We start from the raw sequence: 17,915 nt of genomic DNA, 5'->3' as shown, positions 1-17,915 counted from the left end.
AACCATTGTGTGTCCCAGGAAAATGTTTTTCCTGTCCAGCTAATCACCTTACAACCCCTCGGATTTATCATGTGATCTATAGGAGGGGTTCACAATTTTGGGAACTACTGGGAGACCCTCAATAACCAGAACATTGTGTCTGTAAAGAAACATTACTTTTGGTTGGGGTGCCGATGGAGCAGTGGATATAACACATTCCTTTGGTGTGGGAGACTCTGGTTTGATTTCAATTGCTTAACCCCTAGTTGCTCCAGAGGCTTGTGCCCTCTGACTTATATAGTAATTGCAAGTTGCTTTGGATAAAAAGGGCCAGCTAAATGACTTAAAATGTAAATGGTTGTTGATATTGTGCATGTTGGCTCGACAACATGTTTTGGAAGACTTAATAAGAGTCATCATATTGCTTTTCCTGGTATGATGTGTCAAAATGTCTCGTGCTATCAATTAGACAACACAGAGGATAGTTAGTAAAGATGCAGCAGAGTGATGAGGTGATGCCCTTTGTGTAAAGTGTCCAAAGTTATTTCTGTACAAGAATCATTAGGGCATTATTGTTCTACTAAAGTTTAGTAAGTATCCTAAGAAATGTTTATTTAGCACCTTTCATAGAGCGACAAAGTACCTATTCATCAGGTCACCCTATCAGAGATGTACACAAAGCCTGACCATGCAGGGCTCTAACAAGAACCTTTTAAATGAATCCTTGATTGGTTTGATGCGAAGCCAATGTAAAAGAGATAAGATGGGTGTGATGCGAGTCGACCTGCAGGACCTAGGCGGAGTCCTGTTCCACAGTGTGCATAAAGACTACTCCCTACTTCCTGCTCCATGTTCAGTAAATGTCAATTCAAGAAACATAAACGAATGTATATGAATATACAGTATATTGAAACAAAACTGACTGAACATTTCAGAACCTATTGAAATATATCTAACCTGTGAATAAATGTGATTTGATTGATTTACAGTGACTATATTATATGCACCATACTCAACTTTTTGTTAAGTTACTTATGTTTCTAGCAGCTAACATAAGCATTGAACATTTGTTGTAATATTGAAGTTACACAGGATTATTATATATTATTATGCAAACCAAACCAACATAACTTTAGCTCGCTAGTTGTTATAAAGACAACAACAGCTCATTTCCCTAGACATATTTGAGAATATGATAGATTATTTGAGCAGTTATTGTTGAGCAGTGTTTTACATTAAAATAGTCACAGCAATAATGACATACAGACAAACTGTTGCGATTTGGTATTTCACTCAGCAGTGAACTACCAGGTGACCAGGACGCACCCCTAGTCAACAGCCATGCAGCAGCGTTCTGGACCATTTGTAGACATCCAGGGCAACTTGCTGAGGCACGTGAAAAGGTAACTGCAGTAGTCTTGCCAAGAAGATATTGCCATGATGAGGAAGAAATCAACAAGGCCAAAGTGAAAGGTGTTTAATATCTTTGCCTCTGTAGGATTGGACAGGAATTATACCCATCATAGCAGTCTATGTTCAATTTCAAAATTACATTCTAGTAGCAAGTGTAGACACTTCAACCCTGGGAAGAGGTCACTCTAAATTTACTTTAAGGACAGGAAATACTATATATGTTATTTTAACTTTGTTTTAGTGCTGGGCAACGATTAAATTTTTTAATCGTGATTAATTGTATGATTTTCTTGCGATTAATCACATTGTTATGCGCAAAACTGAATAATGAACTGTAAAGTATATTGCACACTTTTAATTTAAATGTGGGCTACTGTTATATACACAAAAGTGCAATAACATGCAATTCCCATTGCAATTAGAGGCCAAATCTGTGTGAAAAAACACATTACCAGACAAGCACAACCCCGTTGTCTTCAAAATGTTTTGTTTCACCTCCACATTTAATGTAGTCTGCTCAGATGAGGTCCTACTGGCTAATGAGCCCATATCAGGGTTTAATGACAGGATTGGGTGAAAGGAGACCAGTCAATCAGAGGGTTAACATTATGTAATCTTTAAAGCACTAGCCCCGCACAAGCCAAATTTAATCCATAACGCTGACTCAAGGGTCACTGGGTTCAACAGAGAATGTGTCAGAATCTGTCCACATCAGGTCAGCCTTATGGCAACGACTTCCAATTGAAAACAATCTATACTCCACACACGGTGACAAATTACTTTATGTACAGCACTTGCTAGTCAAAATAGTATCAATAGTGAAGGAAATTCTTGTGAGCTAATGTGAGCTGCTTATAACTTGAGCAGCGATATTTATTGAAACCCTGCCAAGGAGAAAGGCAATAGCAGTACAAAGGGAGGACATAGTGTCAAACCAAGTCTGAAGATCACAATATTTTTCCCTGTACTGTCCCCATAAAGTCTATAATGTATCATACGAGGTAAATCTCTACTGGCCTAAATATGTGTAACCATCTTATTGGATGTTGGACTCTAGTGCTTTACCTAAGTCACGGTGGACTTACGAGGTCAAATGTATAACGTGTGTAAATCTATCTAAGACTGAAGAAGAGCACCATATCTCTTGTTCTTGGCTGTTTTATACGCGGCTCATTCCTAATCTACCCAGCCTTCATCATGCAACCGCAGAGAAGAACAGCAGTACTACTACAGAGAGGGAGACAGATGTCTTTCTACTTCTAGGTCTGTAAGTGACCCCGGGCGAGACGTGATGTGACCCATACCTCCCCTTTAACCCACATTGAACCCCCAAAGGAAAATTCCCTCACATCAGTGTGTTTGCGCCAATGTGGTAATGACCCACTCCTCTACAATTATTGTGCTTGGAACATTAGTGGGTTGAGGGGAAGATACGTTTTAATAGCTGCACTTAGATGTACCCAATAAGCGCTGACTCAGCTGCTTATTAAATAAATAACCATACAGTTTTTAAATGCTAAACAGAAGCTAAAGGCACCATTTTGTTTTGTTATTGACATCGTGGTCATTTTAATTTAAATGGCTGGTTCCACTCTGAGAATGTAGAAGGTAAAAAAAATTGTTTAACTCCTCGATACTGACAGGCAGTATGCGCGTAGGTGGTAAGAAAAATCTAGCATTTCAACAAGGGCAAAATTGAATCTTCTAGCAATGATTATTACTATATGATTTAATACTATAAGAATGCTACAGGGAAAATGAAAATAAAACAATTATCCAACTTTGGACCGTTTCTCCCACTGGGACACTTCCCCTGATCTTGCATGTTTACACTATGACAGCATAATCAGAAATAGCACAGTCCCATGAACAAAGCAAATTATTCTCTCAGCTGGAGAATGACTTGTGGGAAATTCGATCTAAATAAAAGGTGTTTACAAGGATGTTAATTTGTGAGAAAATATGAAAACCTGATGCCGTGACATATTCCACACCGGTAGTCTGTCTACCGAGATGCGTGAGTGCATGGTTTCTGGTTCAGATATTGCCATTATAATGATTTTGATCAGCTCTCGGCTTTTGCAGACCGCATCACTCCTCCAACTTTTACAGTTGTCATGAGCCAGTGTCCATCACAGTCTTCACTCACACCCACAGCCTGTGCTTAATCATGTTGATTCACAAAAAAAAAGGGAAGAGGAGAGGACAGACAACAATTAAGGCTAAAGGTCAATTAGGTTTGGTCAGTGAGGTCTCGGCCTTTGGGTGACGAGCGACCCTGGGAAACACAAAAGCCTGCTGCTGGTGCTAAACTGGTGTGAATGCCAAAGACAGGCCATTCGATAAGTGCCTTGTGTTTTCATCAATGTGTGTAACTCTCACTGCCATTGGCCACATCTAGCCAGACTCAGCTGGGACTCTGGTGAGGGGATGGCCATATCGACTAGGCAATAACCCTGGGCCTGTTTATGATACTATCAATTCCAAGCTGTATTGATTTTCATTGTGGCCACAAAAATATTCTTCAGTTTTACACCCAAACACATGGATAGCTGGGGAATCACACATGCTCTCACTGAAAATAGTAAAAAAAAAATAAATAAAAAAACCAAGAACAAAAAACAGCATTGATAAAAGACAAGTTTTACGTACAACAAGAGCAATCGGTCTGGGGCTGTTTGACATCAAGGTCATATGTCAGCCAATACAGATCAAGTATGATTTGCTCCCGCTGTGTCATGACTTGAAGTTTTAGCCCCCACATCAACTATTCTGGCTCTTCAAAGACTCTTTGCATGTGTGTCTTAGAGGAGACTCGTGCTGAGAGAGTCCTAGCTGTGTCCCTGACACCACAGTAACAAGTGCCTGTGGTCAAATGCCTACACCGGCTAGTGAGTCATCCTGCTGCTGTAGCCCCATTCTGCTTTCCCCCATGGTAATGCAAAATGCATGAGAGTACCAGAGAGTTTGAGAAAAAATTAGCAAACACACACATTCATGCCTTGCACATACACAGCCACACACAATACATGGATGTGCATGTAATCATTCAAGAAGTGCTATAGTCATTTAATCAGCAGTGTGCATGGACACACACGGACAGAGGGACTGGAAGTACACACCAGCTGATCTAGTTTCAGCTCCAAGTGTGTGTGTGTGTAGGGAGGGCTGAGTATAGAGTGAAGTACTACTCTAAAGCCCAACAGGATTTTCCAATCAAGAGCTGCAGAAAGATTAATAGCGCCCTACTGCATGCTCTGTAGTAAAAGCAGTGCAAAAGAGAAATTATTACAGTGAGACATGAAGCAGCCAAAAGCTTGAGTTTTTTTTTCATAATGAAATATTAAAAGAGACTCAAATTAGCAGACATGTTCAGCTGCCATTAGCTGGAGTTATGAGTGGTGCTCCAGTGCATGAATGGCAGAGTCAAGCTGCTACTGTCCTTGCACGCGTCCACCTTTCCCAGACAGTGATAAGCGAATCCCATCATTCTGTAGACTGGTGCAAGAAACTGATAAACATTTGGAACCCTTGCCTGAGGAAGTATCTAAATATATTCAACGGCCTTCTTTCCTTAATCTGCCAACCAAGATTTGCCGAATTCACAGCAATACTGACTGCCCTCCAGACAAAGCAATAAACATGAGTCTGCTCTAAATCTGAGCTCAGTGAATGGATCCCATGTAAGACGCCTATGTTGGGTGGATGAAACCCCTTCTCTGACTTTCTTGAAGGCTGTGTTCTTGGACGGAAAACAATGATGTCATGCAGTCACATGACAGGGATGGCAAGGGATGTTGTGATTCACGGTTATACATTTATGGCTAGCACTCCCAGAGCTGTCAGCTTCATAACAGTCTGAATAAAAATGTCCTGCAACCACTAGTGTATCACAAGGAGCCATTTTCTGAAGGAGCCTGCGGCTTTTAGTAGACCTTCATAAGGAAGAAGGCAAAAAAAAAAAATTGTCCTCATATGTTACGTATGAAAGAAGAGCCGTTTGTGTATCAAAGTCAACACAGAAATGCCTTGATAACCATAGTACTTGAGATGTACCAGCAAGGTGGTGGGTAATTTGACTCATCTAGCTAGAACGCCTTAACGAATGTGAAGGAGCAGGAGAAGCAATGCTAACATACAAACTCTCTTCCCGTTTCTGCCTTTTAAAAAGAAGAGAGAAACATCAGCCAAAATGAAAGAGAAAGACGGGGAGGAAATCAAGCAGAGGAAACCCCAAAAAGGAAACAAGCATCTAGGCCACTGAGTCATTTCCCTTGTGTTTTGCCTCTTCCTCGTATTCTTTTTCAAATATACACTGACAGTATAAATTATGTACATCATCACTGGGGTTTACGCAGAGTGAGAGAGGGCCCATGGGTTTTAGGACTTAGGATTTTAGCTTTTTATCCCCTGTAAAGTCTGCCCGCAATTAGTTTGGGAATTAATTCAGGCTCAGAACTTAGCCTCCCTCTTCCGCTTTTAGATCTGTACTGATTCATCCAAACGTCTTTTTTACACACACACACACACACACACACACACACACACACAGAGAGGGGGGGGGGGGGGGAGTAAAAAATAAAATAGCTGCCCTGTGGAGGATAGATTTTACCCACACAAATGACTTAAAGGTTAACACCAACATTATAGTGCTGTGGTTTAATATGAGTCACTAAAGTAAATCCCTAATAAAAACACTGCACTCACCCATATTGGTAAAGTATGTATAAGTGATACAGCTATAGATGGTCAGGGCAATTACATAAAAAGAATCAATATGCAACAACATGCCAACTGTAGTGTGTTGGGTCTTTAAAACCCCAGACAGTGACATATTGATGGGTTTGGTTAAACAACTGATTGTGAAAATACCCAGTGTTAACAGACATGAATACAGGAAACACCTTGGCTAGGTCAGGCCAGGCTACTGTCAAATAAAGATTTATCCTCCCTGAACCAATACTTAAAGTAACGGGTGATTTCTAAAGCAAAATCAGCCAACGTGCTTGCTGTGTTAATGTCCTCCCTACAAATAGAGTTTCTGATGTGTGATTTCAGACCGAATAAACATTATAATCTTCTTGAAGCAACCCTCTTGCGTTGGGTGTGTTACTCTTCCAAAGGGCTGCAAAGTCACAAGTTCTGAGACCCCACAGTTGGCTACTAAAGCCAACTAAAGCACTAAAGTTGAACGATTTTGGAAAATAATCTAATTGTGATTTTACCAATATTTTGATTGCGATTAAACATGCAATTATATTTTAAACAGATAAGCAATAAATCAGTGTGTATTATGACTAACACAATATTAGATAGATTGAACATACTCTGTTCTTTCTTTCCTATGTTATGATGAAATTAGGTGATGCATGAATTGCATGAATTATTATTATGCGCAATGGTAGAGAAAAAGTATCAAATTATAATAATTTCAGAGAAAGATAATTTGAGTCAAGTCATGCAAATAAATAATATATATCATCAGGTAGGCCTACCTACTTTTTTTCTGTATCCCTGCATGCGAGCAAAAAAATACTCAAGTTTGAAGTTCAATACAAAAGTTGGCAAACAAAAATAAAACCAAGTGACGCCTCTCGCGTGTAATAGACTAGTTTAGTAATTCTCCAACAACACCTGAGGTCATGTGACCACAGTGTAATCGCAGCCTTTGGGATTAGAAAATCTCATTTTATCATATCGCCATAAAATTGCAAATGCAATTAATCGTTCAACCCTAGTAACGGTACAAAGGAAATATGGTTTTTACTAGCTTATAGTGATGCAAGGCAGGTGCAGTCAGCTAACGTTAGAACGGATCTGCCGCAGTTTGCTTTGTAACGTTCAATTTAGATCTGATACTCAGGTACACAGCTTCCTAACCTGTCTCAGTCACTGTAGCTTACGTGACCCACATAATATACAATAATGCAACATAACGGTACAGAACAACACCACAGTGGAAGACCCATACTTATCATCCAGTACATTTAGCTGTTCTCACATTGCTGAGTCTCCGGTGAATGACGCACAAATTACAATAGTTACTGAAAATCAGCAGGCTGATGTATTACGTTGGCTAAATGTAGTCAGTGTGTAACATTGTCAGGCAACGAGCATGGATTACTTCAACCCCAAGCTGATAAAAATTATTACTGTAACGTTGCAGTGGGAGTTTACCTGAGTTTCCAGCAAGTTGTGTGAAGCTGTCTCCAGGTGAGTCTGTTTGTGTGTGTCGGATTCTGTTTGCTCATGAGTTCAAGCACTTGCACGAGCACACACCTAGTTGGATCTAAAAACTCCACCAGACAATTTATATATCAAAATAGCTGTAGATATGATGTCAATTAATTACTTTGTTGTGCGTAACAGCTCTACATAAGACCCATTGAAAGATTTTATGAATTTATTTTTAACAAATGCTCATAACCATTATAGCCCTGCTCTCTGTGTTTCTTTCTTGCCTAGTAATGTCTGAGGGAATATAGATGGTGTAGGGAACAGCCAGGTTTTTTATTTCAATCCAAACTAATCACCCTGCTGCCTTCTTTATTCATACAGCTAGTTTTCACTCCATTTCCAACATTCACTGTTAGTTCTTCAGGCTTGCTGCTCCTAGTGGGATCTATTAACTTCTGCAACCTCTCACACCCGGTCTCTCTGGGAAAGGGGATTGGAGAGCAGTCACTGGTTCCTTCCAGTAAATGTTCAACATCACTACATCCTCCACTTTAGCAGTGCAGTCTGATCTCACCAGTACACACAGATCAGAAGAAAAAGCCCCGCCAAACCCTGTACCTTCTGTGTGTGTAGTCAATCAATAATTAATTGGGTAAATCTTTATATTGCAAATATTTGTTGGTTAAAAAAATAAGGGCCATAAATTAATAACAGGAAGTGAAGAGAGCATGTGTGGGTATTTGAGAAAGAATGAGAGGCATAGATAGATAATACAAAAGTTCTTAGACTAGATGGATGTCGGGGAGCGTCAGATGTTGCTACTGTATCTGTTATGGTCCTCAATCATGTTTATTACCTTGACTTATAACAGCCATGTGAGGGGAAGTATCAGTATTCAGACGGAGCTTCTTTAATTTTCCTAGAATGCCGATCAATTTGTGAAGCTACAGTACAACTGAAAACACTTAATTCACTGTGTCCCTCTAGACTTAGATGCAATCAATAGTTTAAAAGCTAAATCAATGAAGGACTGCTTAATTATCCTGTGTGTTACAGTGATCACAAAGTGTATCAGCAATAATATTCAGCCTGTGATTATTGGTGAGAATAGTAACTTGAACCTTGACATCTTATCCGATTGTAATATTGGCCTGCTTCCTGCTCCCTCACTGTGAACTGGTTATGAATGTGCAATAGGCTTTCCTATCTGACATGGCCCCCCGTATCACACCAGGAAACAATAGCTGGACACGGGTCGTGAAGGCCGTTGTCTATGAAAAGCCAGGAAGGGTGTGTGCATGCATCGGCTTCTGTGATACCCTCATGGCCTGATAATAACACTTGCTTCATTTGCCCTCTGGAATGATATCATCCCTGCAATTATGCTCGGGTTTGTGGTCTCCTTACAATGCAGTGCTGCACATCTGGTTAATTTGTGTTTGTGTATAACGAGAACTTGTGTGTGTGTGCGAGTGAGAGAGGAAACGAGACTAAGAATGAGTGAGGGAAATAGTGGGGCGGAGTGTTGACAGGCAGAGTTTCCTCCAAGTCACAGTTTAATTGGACAATTGTTCAGTTCAACCTCGGGCTGTGCGGGTTCACAAAGGCATACAAAGCTGTCCTAGCATGGACTATTAAGCAAGAAAAGGGGGGCAGAAGTACTTACTTTGGCTCTCAATGCCTGCCTCCCCCCCCCCTTCATCTGCAACTCGTATGTTCCCATGTGCAACATGACACACCATTTACATCCAGCCTGATGAATCAGGGGTTAGCCAAAAGCTCAGTTGGCAACATCTACGGGAGAGGGCTGAAATGCAAGACAACAGTTGCCCAGTTGCTCAACAGAAATAGCATAACCTCCATAATTTGATAACCTTGACATTTTCTTGAACTGTAAATTATTGGTACAGAATTCGGCGATAAACACATTCAGCCAGCCGAGTCACAGTCTTAACTAAAAAAACAAAAATTAAAGTCACATTTAGCCTGATTCACTGCTGACTGGCGAGAGCACAACACAATCTCCCCTAGATTCATCAGAGGCAAATCTCCACTTGACCCAATGGAGGCTGTCCAGTCACAGCATTAGGACTGCACAGAGCTTGGGCAGAGGCCTAGTTTCTCTTGGGACTGGGGGGATGGGGTAATTTTGGCACACGCTTTGGTAGCCCAACAGATGAGGAGTTATCAAACCTTTACGTCAGGTTCTGTGACAGCCAGACCACAAGGGTTCAGTGCTATCTTCATCCATGCAACATCACCTTTAAAAGCCCTGCATCATTCGGTAATACTATGGAATGAAAGCTTGTCAACAGTCATTAAACTATACCAATGTTCGCCACAGTGCCCGCTGCTGCGCTGCCGTGGAAGTGCTCAACCAACATAGCAGCAAAATGTGCTCTGCAATGACACTTAAAAAGAAATGAAAGACAGGTTCGGAAAGATGTTCCAAAGGCACCGCGTACAAATTATGATGTGGGACAGTGAGACACAAAAGAGCTTTGGGCAAGCAAAGGAAGCTCCCAAAATAGACCAGAGTGGTACAGTGTATTACCTCACCCCCATTCACATCAGCAAATGTGTCCATCACAATCATGCATCCTAAGCCTTGCTGACATGCACCACTCCGCTAAGCTAGCAGTGTATACTGGAGTTTTCCCAGCCGGTTGCATGCAGGAGAGTGTCAGCAGAACAGACGCAAATTGTAAGCCTATGACATTACACTTTCAATTTTTTAAAGACCCCTATTACAGCAAACCATGGAGTTCTAAAAATACTCCTGCCTAAGCCCTTTCCTTCATTCTGCTGAGCTAAATTAAGCCCTAGACCCAGGAGGGGTGGTGGTGGGCAGAGATAAGACAAGTCAGCCATCAGCAATGGTGATTGTTTCTTTGGGTGTTGATGATGGCTGCAGCCATAATTCCCAAGCTCTTCAACTTGGCCTAGTCATGTAAGAGCAGAGAGAGGCTCGCAGATTTCACAGGAGAGCTGGAGACAGATGTATCCGGGTATAATGGGGGTTGAAAAGAGGGGAGGGGGGATGGAAAGGCAAACTCACGGTCACAGCTGCAACCTCGCCAGAGGATTGGAGGCACGCTCCTAACGAAGGGCTGTAATCAAGTCGCTCATACTAACCTCCCACACCCAGTGAGGCTGACTTGCCAAAATGCCTCTCTTATGACAGAGGGTTTAGCACGCTTGAGGAAGAAAACAATGGGGGGGGGGGAAGAACAGTCCATGTAATGTATGAGAATAAAATGACGTATTCAACAGCCTATGTGGTTTGCATTTTGGTAAAACATATCTGTAATTCATGTGGAAAACAAATTAAAAGCCAGATGTCACACAAGCACCGAGCCTATAAAAAGCGTGAAAATTTTTTAAAGAGATTGGACCTGCTAAATGAATCAAGGCTGGCATGTGCCTCCAGACACAAGCCTAATGTGCATGTTATTTTTATTGTGAAAACATCAATGAGCATAGCTAGATCCGACCTCTCACTAAAGATCTAAACTGGCTGGTCAGACAAAGACAGTTTTCAGCAGTGCGAAGTGGCGAGTGAACAGCAGAAGTGGCCCACTCACAAGGGAGGCATTTGTTAATGAGACATCTGCCGGGCCGTGACTTCCTCCCCTCCGAGAGAGCTTTCAGTAGACGAAGACCATGACTCAGGTCTGCACCAACTGCTGGGCCGCGACTGGATCCATCTCACATTTTACCCTGTGACTCCTATCATGGTCAGTGTTGCAAAAACACAGTTTCCATCAAATCCTGAAGTAAATGCAGATGAAACGGCTTCTGATTATGTCCTTTGTGGACATGGACCATCAGATGGATTATAACAAAAACACACACATTTAATTAAATTGAGAAGATAGATGGGATGACTTGCAAACCAACACTGCCTTGATGCTCAACAGAAGAAGGCTTAAGGATGCACCCGCTGTGAACACGGGCATGTGTATGCAGTTCCCATGATTGGGTAATTAAATAAAGTGCTACTGTAGATTAATCCTGTTAGCAAATATCTGTACTGGTTCTCTCTGGCTTCACATGACCATGATCTTGCAGCAGTGCAGAATTCCGCTGTCTTTTGAAATCATCATTAAAAGCAGTACGTGTTAACGCATCTGCTGGTAGAGGAGAGGTGGGGGTAGGGAGGGCATACTTCTCCTTGTCATCTGAGACAGCATTCCTATATTAGACATGCTAAACCAGATCACTGCAGAACATTAAGCCTGACAGCAGTGCTTTAATATTTGATGCGCTCTGCTACCGTGGCATAAACCACCAAACTGCTGTAGCACCAGCTAAACTGACAATTCTCTAATATATTTTTCAAAAGTCAGCTTTCCATCACATGGAAGTGGAGAAAAGTTTGTCGCTTTCAGCAGAGAGTTGTGAGAGATGCTGAGATGGATTAGTCAGCAGGGAGGAGAAATGTACATTTCTCACTGCTGCTTTCAACAGGTTGCCCTAGATGCAAAACAAAACCTGCCAAGACTTTCTCAAGTCACTGGCATCAAGGGTTTCAACTTTTGGAAAATACCATAACGGCTGTCTCACAGAGCTGACCTAGCAGCACACAGCCAGTAAACTCATTACAGGGTTGGTGGCAAGCCATAAGACATGTGGGCCTACTCGTGGGGCTGTCACGGTTCTTCGACAGCAGAGTAGGTAAACTTGTTAACTTTGACATCCACATGACCCTAGACAAGTAAAGAAGAGGGGGACTAAGGAAGAGTCACATACTCTGATAAGACATCACTTCCAAGGTCATAGCAGGACAGCACTGTTTGCAGTGCTAATTAAAATAGCCCCTGGTTCTGTAAGGCCGAAAGCCTGCCTGTACGCCTTCAGGTTGTTCTTAAATTAGTCAGGATTCAACTGAGACCGGAAGAGATTGCATTAGGCACTGCAGCACATTAAAAGAGCTGTGAAGCAGAAGATAAAACAGACAGGTCACACAAACAATTGTAACTACTGTTTACAGAGGGGGCAGCGATAATTTGTTGTCCAGATAAACTGCTCTAGCCTTCACTACATGATGATGTCATGGGTACACCCTGCAGAAACAAGAAATTCTTGGGATTGAGGAGTGGGAATTGAGGTTTTCATTTTGTTGAGAGTGTTTCCTCTTTGTGAAGTTAATGTAATAATTTACAGCTCCCGCAAGGACATATTCTCTCATTCAGATTAGAGGTTAGGCTGCAGAACAACAGACTTAGAGCATGTTTAGACTTAGTGACTTCTGAAACACTCTGCAGCATATTGGATGCTTGCCACTATGTGGGTTTGAATCTAAATATGGGGATGTCCTTCCCACTGTTCTATACCATGCTACTTTGCCTTCTTGCTATGCAATTTGGATGCTGTTCGTGGATTTAATTCCCATATGAGCAAATGCACTGATCGTTGTTCATATTATATTCATTTGGTACAAAATCATAAATGCTAGTGTGAATGTATTGTTGGACATGGTGCTCCTGTGTACGAGAATGGCAACCACCTCCTGTTCTACTATATATTTAAACTTTACGCACCCAGATAATCCAAGCCCCTTTACAGAGCAAGGCATGTGTTATGCCTGCTGCCAGGGGGTTAAACCTTCCACCGCCAATGTCACTTCTGTTGGTTGTGTCAGGCCATGCCCACACCAAGCTGAAAACACACCTTTTTCCTTCCATCCATACTAAACCAGCATTTTCCCTACTTAAAAATGGTGCATCTTGACCATGCTCTCCAGAGTGGTTAATCCAAAAAGTCTCTGTTGTAGTGTGGACAAGGTTCATCCAAACTGATGCTTGCACATAGACAGGTGCTGTGTTTTCTATATGCATTTAAAATTTTCTTATGCATTGTATTTTACTATGTTGTATTTTTTTTTTTTTTACATTTCATTGTGAAGCACTGTGATTTTTATCTGTGAAAGGCGCTATATCAATAAACTTTACTTACTTACTGTGTAGCAGTAATGAAAAGAGGCCAACTTTCTGTCATCTCGGGCTCATTCTGTGAAAATTTTGAATACCATAATAGAGCAATTACACAACACAGGTTTCATCATTAACTTGGTTTTATTAACCCTGTGTCTGACCAATGGTCTCACCTCAAAGTAGGAATTATTATACTTATTCGGCTGTCAGACTACAAAAACTACAAAAAATGTCACTAGGACCAACTACATTGTGTTGAGTGTGAAAGTTTATGATTGACCTTGCGGTCCACCTCCTAGCTTTTTCAACCGCATCTCATCATCAGAAAACCGAATATATTAGGCCTCATGCAAGAAACAATCAAAAGAACGGATTCAGTCCAAGGTGGCACATAGGAGGGATTTAAGAAAATGTATGGCATCCACATTTTCATATTCCTGTTTAGAATATTCACTCAGGTACAAACAAAATGTACAAGTTGTCCAGACCTGTCGTAAGTGCCATATACAGATAATCTGCAGATCGCCGTTGTACCCGACAGTGTAACTTCTTCTTCTCTCATCTATAATATTCTCTTGTCTAATGATTGTCACGACCCCTTGGCCGTCAGAAAGACATTTTTAGCATCAAACTTTACGTCACACCATTCCCTTGCTGCTCTGATCACAAGTTACTGGCAGCTGTATTATTAATATTTTATAACCGTTTCGGGACATGTAATAACAGATGCCGCTGTGTGTCGTGCTTTTGTGTGCTGATTTCCGAAGGCACGAATACAAGCTCAACAGTGTGACAGTGTGTCATCTTTTTACTCATCTGTAACATTTTTGTGAATGACACTCGTCCACAAACAAGAGTGTAACAGATAACCTTATTTGGCGATTTTTGGGAAGTCGATTATGCTAATAATGAAATCTCACAAACATCTATTCATGAATAGTTGCTGTATTCACCAAGTTTGTGCAGTTAACTGAGGTTACTGAATCCGCCTCGTACGTGCAAGCCTCAAAGGAAAAAGTAAGAGTTTTTGGATTTGAAAATGTTCTTGCGTTAGGCCCATTGTGTGTTGGATAAGGAAACACAATATACTATTCAAGTGGTCATGGAAAGTCTGTGGTGAAAATGTGGTTTTAACCATGCAAGTGGCTAGAGAGACATAATCTGCAAAGCTTCGTCGATGTCAAAACTTAGATATGATAAATTCTTGTCATAGCATGTTGTTGGCACAGCCCTAAAAATGTTTTCTTGATCCCAATTTAAACCAGTCCAGTGTGCAAAGGGGCACCTACCTTTAGTGTGAACATGGCCTCAGTGCATGTCTGGTTCACACTCCCACCCCCCCTCTCTCACAGACACAGCCAATTGTCAAGAGAAGCTGATGTGTCCTTTCCCAGTGCATCCATCAGCATGCGCGCGCACACACACACACGTACTCAAAGGGATTTGTGCAAAATCATGGCAAGACCCTCGGCTAACGTCTCAATAATCTCTCACACAGCTCTATAAAAAGACATGACTTTAGCAAATGCTCATGACTTCCTCTGCTTTTCTAAAGGAAGCCTGTTGTCACATTACGTAATGAAACCTGTATCACCCTGTCTTTAACAAAGGTCAAATAAAAGCAGAGGAGAACATAATAACTGATCCACAACAGTCTATTGATTATGTGCCTATTTAAAATGAGTCTCTTCAATTTCTTAGCCCTTTTTCCGCAAAGTCTCATGCTTCACAGTATCCACTACAACAAGCTTTTACCTGACCAGATGTGGCTAAACTCACTGGGGTCCAACTGTTCAAGACACAAGCATTTAGCACATCTTAATTAAAGTATTCCTCTTATATTATGAGTGAAACATACACCCGAAAAGGTCACAGTCAAAGCAAGATCTTAACTGCTGAACTGCCCTAGATACCATCACAGACAAGGAAGTGTGACACTTTCTGTTCCCTGTCAGTTGCTGGTCAACAGGATCCCTTCTAGATATAGGTGATGTGAACCAGAGAGATAGGACTTACGCAACAGCTAGGTGCCCTTTGAAGGAAATCATGGTGCAAAACTGAAACTCTTGACTGAAGACATAATAGCAAAAATAGAAGTAAAGAAGACAAGAAACCCTGGCAGCTGTTAAAACAAACTCACTTGATTCTTCAAAAGATCGTATTCTCTTTAACGGACATCAGTCATCTCAAAACAAACGTGTGTGAAATGAGTTTACATGGCCTTTTCATCCACACTACATTCTTTCTTTGCACATGAAAGTAGAAAGAGATAAAAAAAAGTCAGTGACAAATTGTCGATTTGACTGACAGGCATGTGCATACGATGGCATTAAATGCTGCTTGAAATAAATGATTAAGAAATGACACAGTTTAGCAGCGAGACACGGGTCTGCTGCCTCTCACTCATGCGCTCTACACACAAGAGATGACATCATGTTGGGTCAGCTTGGGTTTTGGTGCTCAGCTTGCTATCTGCATCTGCCATTTCGAGCGCGTCATGTTAGCCTACATTTACTTTTACCGCTGGTTATTTAACCAAGCACCGTCCTGCAGTGCAGATGATGGCCTCTTGGATCATTCAAGCATGAAGGGACTGAAAGATGAATTACGTGGTGGTATTGCATTTGCATTAAATTAATGTATGCCACTATTACAATCGAAATCGCAAATAAAATAAAAGTGTCAATGATGCAGGTAATGCTCGGCTGGTGAACGAGTGCGGAGAGACGTAGTAAATGTAACGTAGTAAAATGTGGTTCGGGTCATGTGTTGTGGACGTTACACCGTCTCAACCGAGAGCCATTGTGACTCTGCGTTGATAGTAAAAATCTCACTCACAACAGTGTAGGATGCAATGGAAGGTACCACAGTCATTTTGGATGTGACAAGACTCACGCAGATTGGCCCACATTGCATGACAATGCTAAAATTACACCCGGGACAAGTTTACACACCGTCCAGCCGCCTTTTAAACCCCATCAACGACACACTTCTCTACAACCTGTCGTCCGTTTGCTCTCCATATCCCCCCCCCGAGGAACAAACCAAACAGTAAAAGCGGCTCCCCCGTCACTTCACAGCGTAACGTTAAGTGTCCAAATTTCAGCGTAGATGTGAAGCAGGTGTAGAAACACATCAATCATCAAACATGCACTTCGCTCAAGACCTTTAAAAAGCAAACCTACGCACTTAACGTTAACCCCGGCGATCTGGTGCAGGTCTCCGTACTCCACCACCTCAGAGTAGAGACGTTACTGGAGCTGCGTTCAAACAACAAGCAGAACAACGTCAAAAAAAACAAAAACAGGCGACGGAGGTCACTTACAACTTAAGGTGCAAACTATGACCGCTCATTTATATCCACTTTTTACTGCTTTGCCGTTCAGCTATCGTAGCTTAGCCGTTGAGACAAGAGGAAGTGTCATTTCAGTTTGAGAGCGCGAGGCTAGCACGAGCTGTTAACCGTTAGGGGGGGGGGGGGGCTGCAAACAGTGACAGCAACACAACAACAGAGAATCAGACGCTCACCTTAGTGTAAAACTCGTCGTTGTTGAAAAGCGTTACTCACTTCTTCGGGGGCAATTAGTCCGACTCTGAAGATGTGTGCGACTTTGCGAAGTGCTGTCAGTTGGTGTGGACTTCCTGAATGACGGAGCCGCAAGAGCACAACCCCTCGCCCGTGTTTGACAGTTAGTTTGACAGGCAGGCGGAAATAAAGTTGTCTCGTGTCTGGTGGAGGGGTCCGCTGAAAAACACTTTCCAGGTTTATTTTGCACAGAATAAACACCACATCGACTGTTTTTTCCAAGTATCTCGTGCTCATTTGGTTTACCAAAATCAACAATACAGTAACAACAATACAGCATTAAATATCTGCTTCGTAATGCTGCTTTACGTATCAAGTGCTAATGTAAAAGTAAGCGACCGACGACGCTACACCTTTATTTCCTTTGAATATCATTAAAGATGCATGAACTGAGTCATCCCGATTCTGTTGCAACTTCAGTGGTGGCAAGCCACTTCGTCTCCTGAATTTATTCAGTACAATGCTGCCACCTGCTGCTGCTCATTTAAAGTTCAACTGTAAAACTCTTAAAGCTGTTTAATATCAGGAATTTATTAAAACCACACCTTTAAAAAATAGAATTTAAAAAAACATTAGGATGTAAGCTAGCTGGCTAAAGTGAATCCTTTGTTTTAGCAACGTGAGAAAACACACCTTTTATTTGTGTACTTTATGGCATTATTGAATCGATATAAGCAAATAATATCAGTAATAATTTGAATCTTATTGGCAATTGAGAACCTTTTTATTGTGAAATTTAACCACAACCAAAATCATCATAATGTTGAAATTTAAATACCACTGAATTTATAGCATTTTTTCTTCCTCTTGGAGGGGGGTCATAA

General features: G+C 41.4%; 1 protein-coding gene across 4 annotated transcripts in view; it reads right to left on the bottom strand.

The window, feature by feature from the left end:
* The window catches only part of taok3a (TAO kinase 3a), an 84,406-nt gene extending 66,975 nt beyond the window's left edge, over positions 1-17,431 (bottom strand). The window contains exons 1-2 of one of the 4 annotated variants that reach the window (XM_038702437.1): positions 17,034-17,431; positions 16,695-16,765 (exon numbers count right to left, since the gene is read on the bottom strand). The gene's annotated coding sequence lies outside the window, so the exon portion shown is untranslated. Of the gene's footprint in view, positions 1-16,694; positions 16,766-16,830; positions 16,974-17,033 lie in introns of those variants that run through there. The other 3 variants (XM_038702436.1, XM_038702439.1, XM_038702438.1) reach the window with 3 other exon arrangements.
* Between the last annotated feature and the right edge of the window lie 484 nt (positions 17,432-17,915).

The sequence above is a fragment of the Micropterus salmoides genome, unplaced genomic scaffold (genome assembly GCF_014851395.1).
Source record: "Micropterus salmoides isolate LMB-PRFRI ecotype aquatic unplaced genomic scaffold, ASM1485139v1 Ms_hic_scaffold_7, whole genome shotgun sequence".
Classification (NCBI taxonomy): domain Eukaryota; kingdom Metazoa; phylum Chordata; class Actinopteri; order Centrarchiformes; family Centrarchidae; genus Micropterus; species Micropterus salmoides.
Note: the sequence above shows the minus strand (reverse complement) of the source record. Positions and strands in the feature narration are given on the sequence as shown.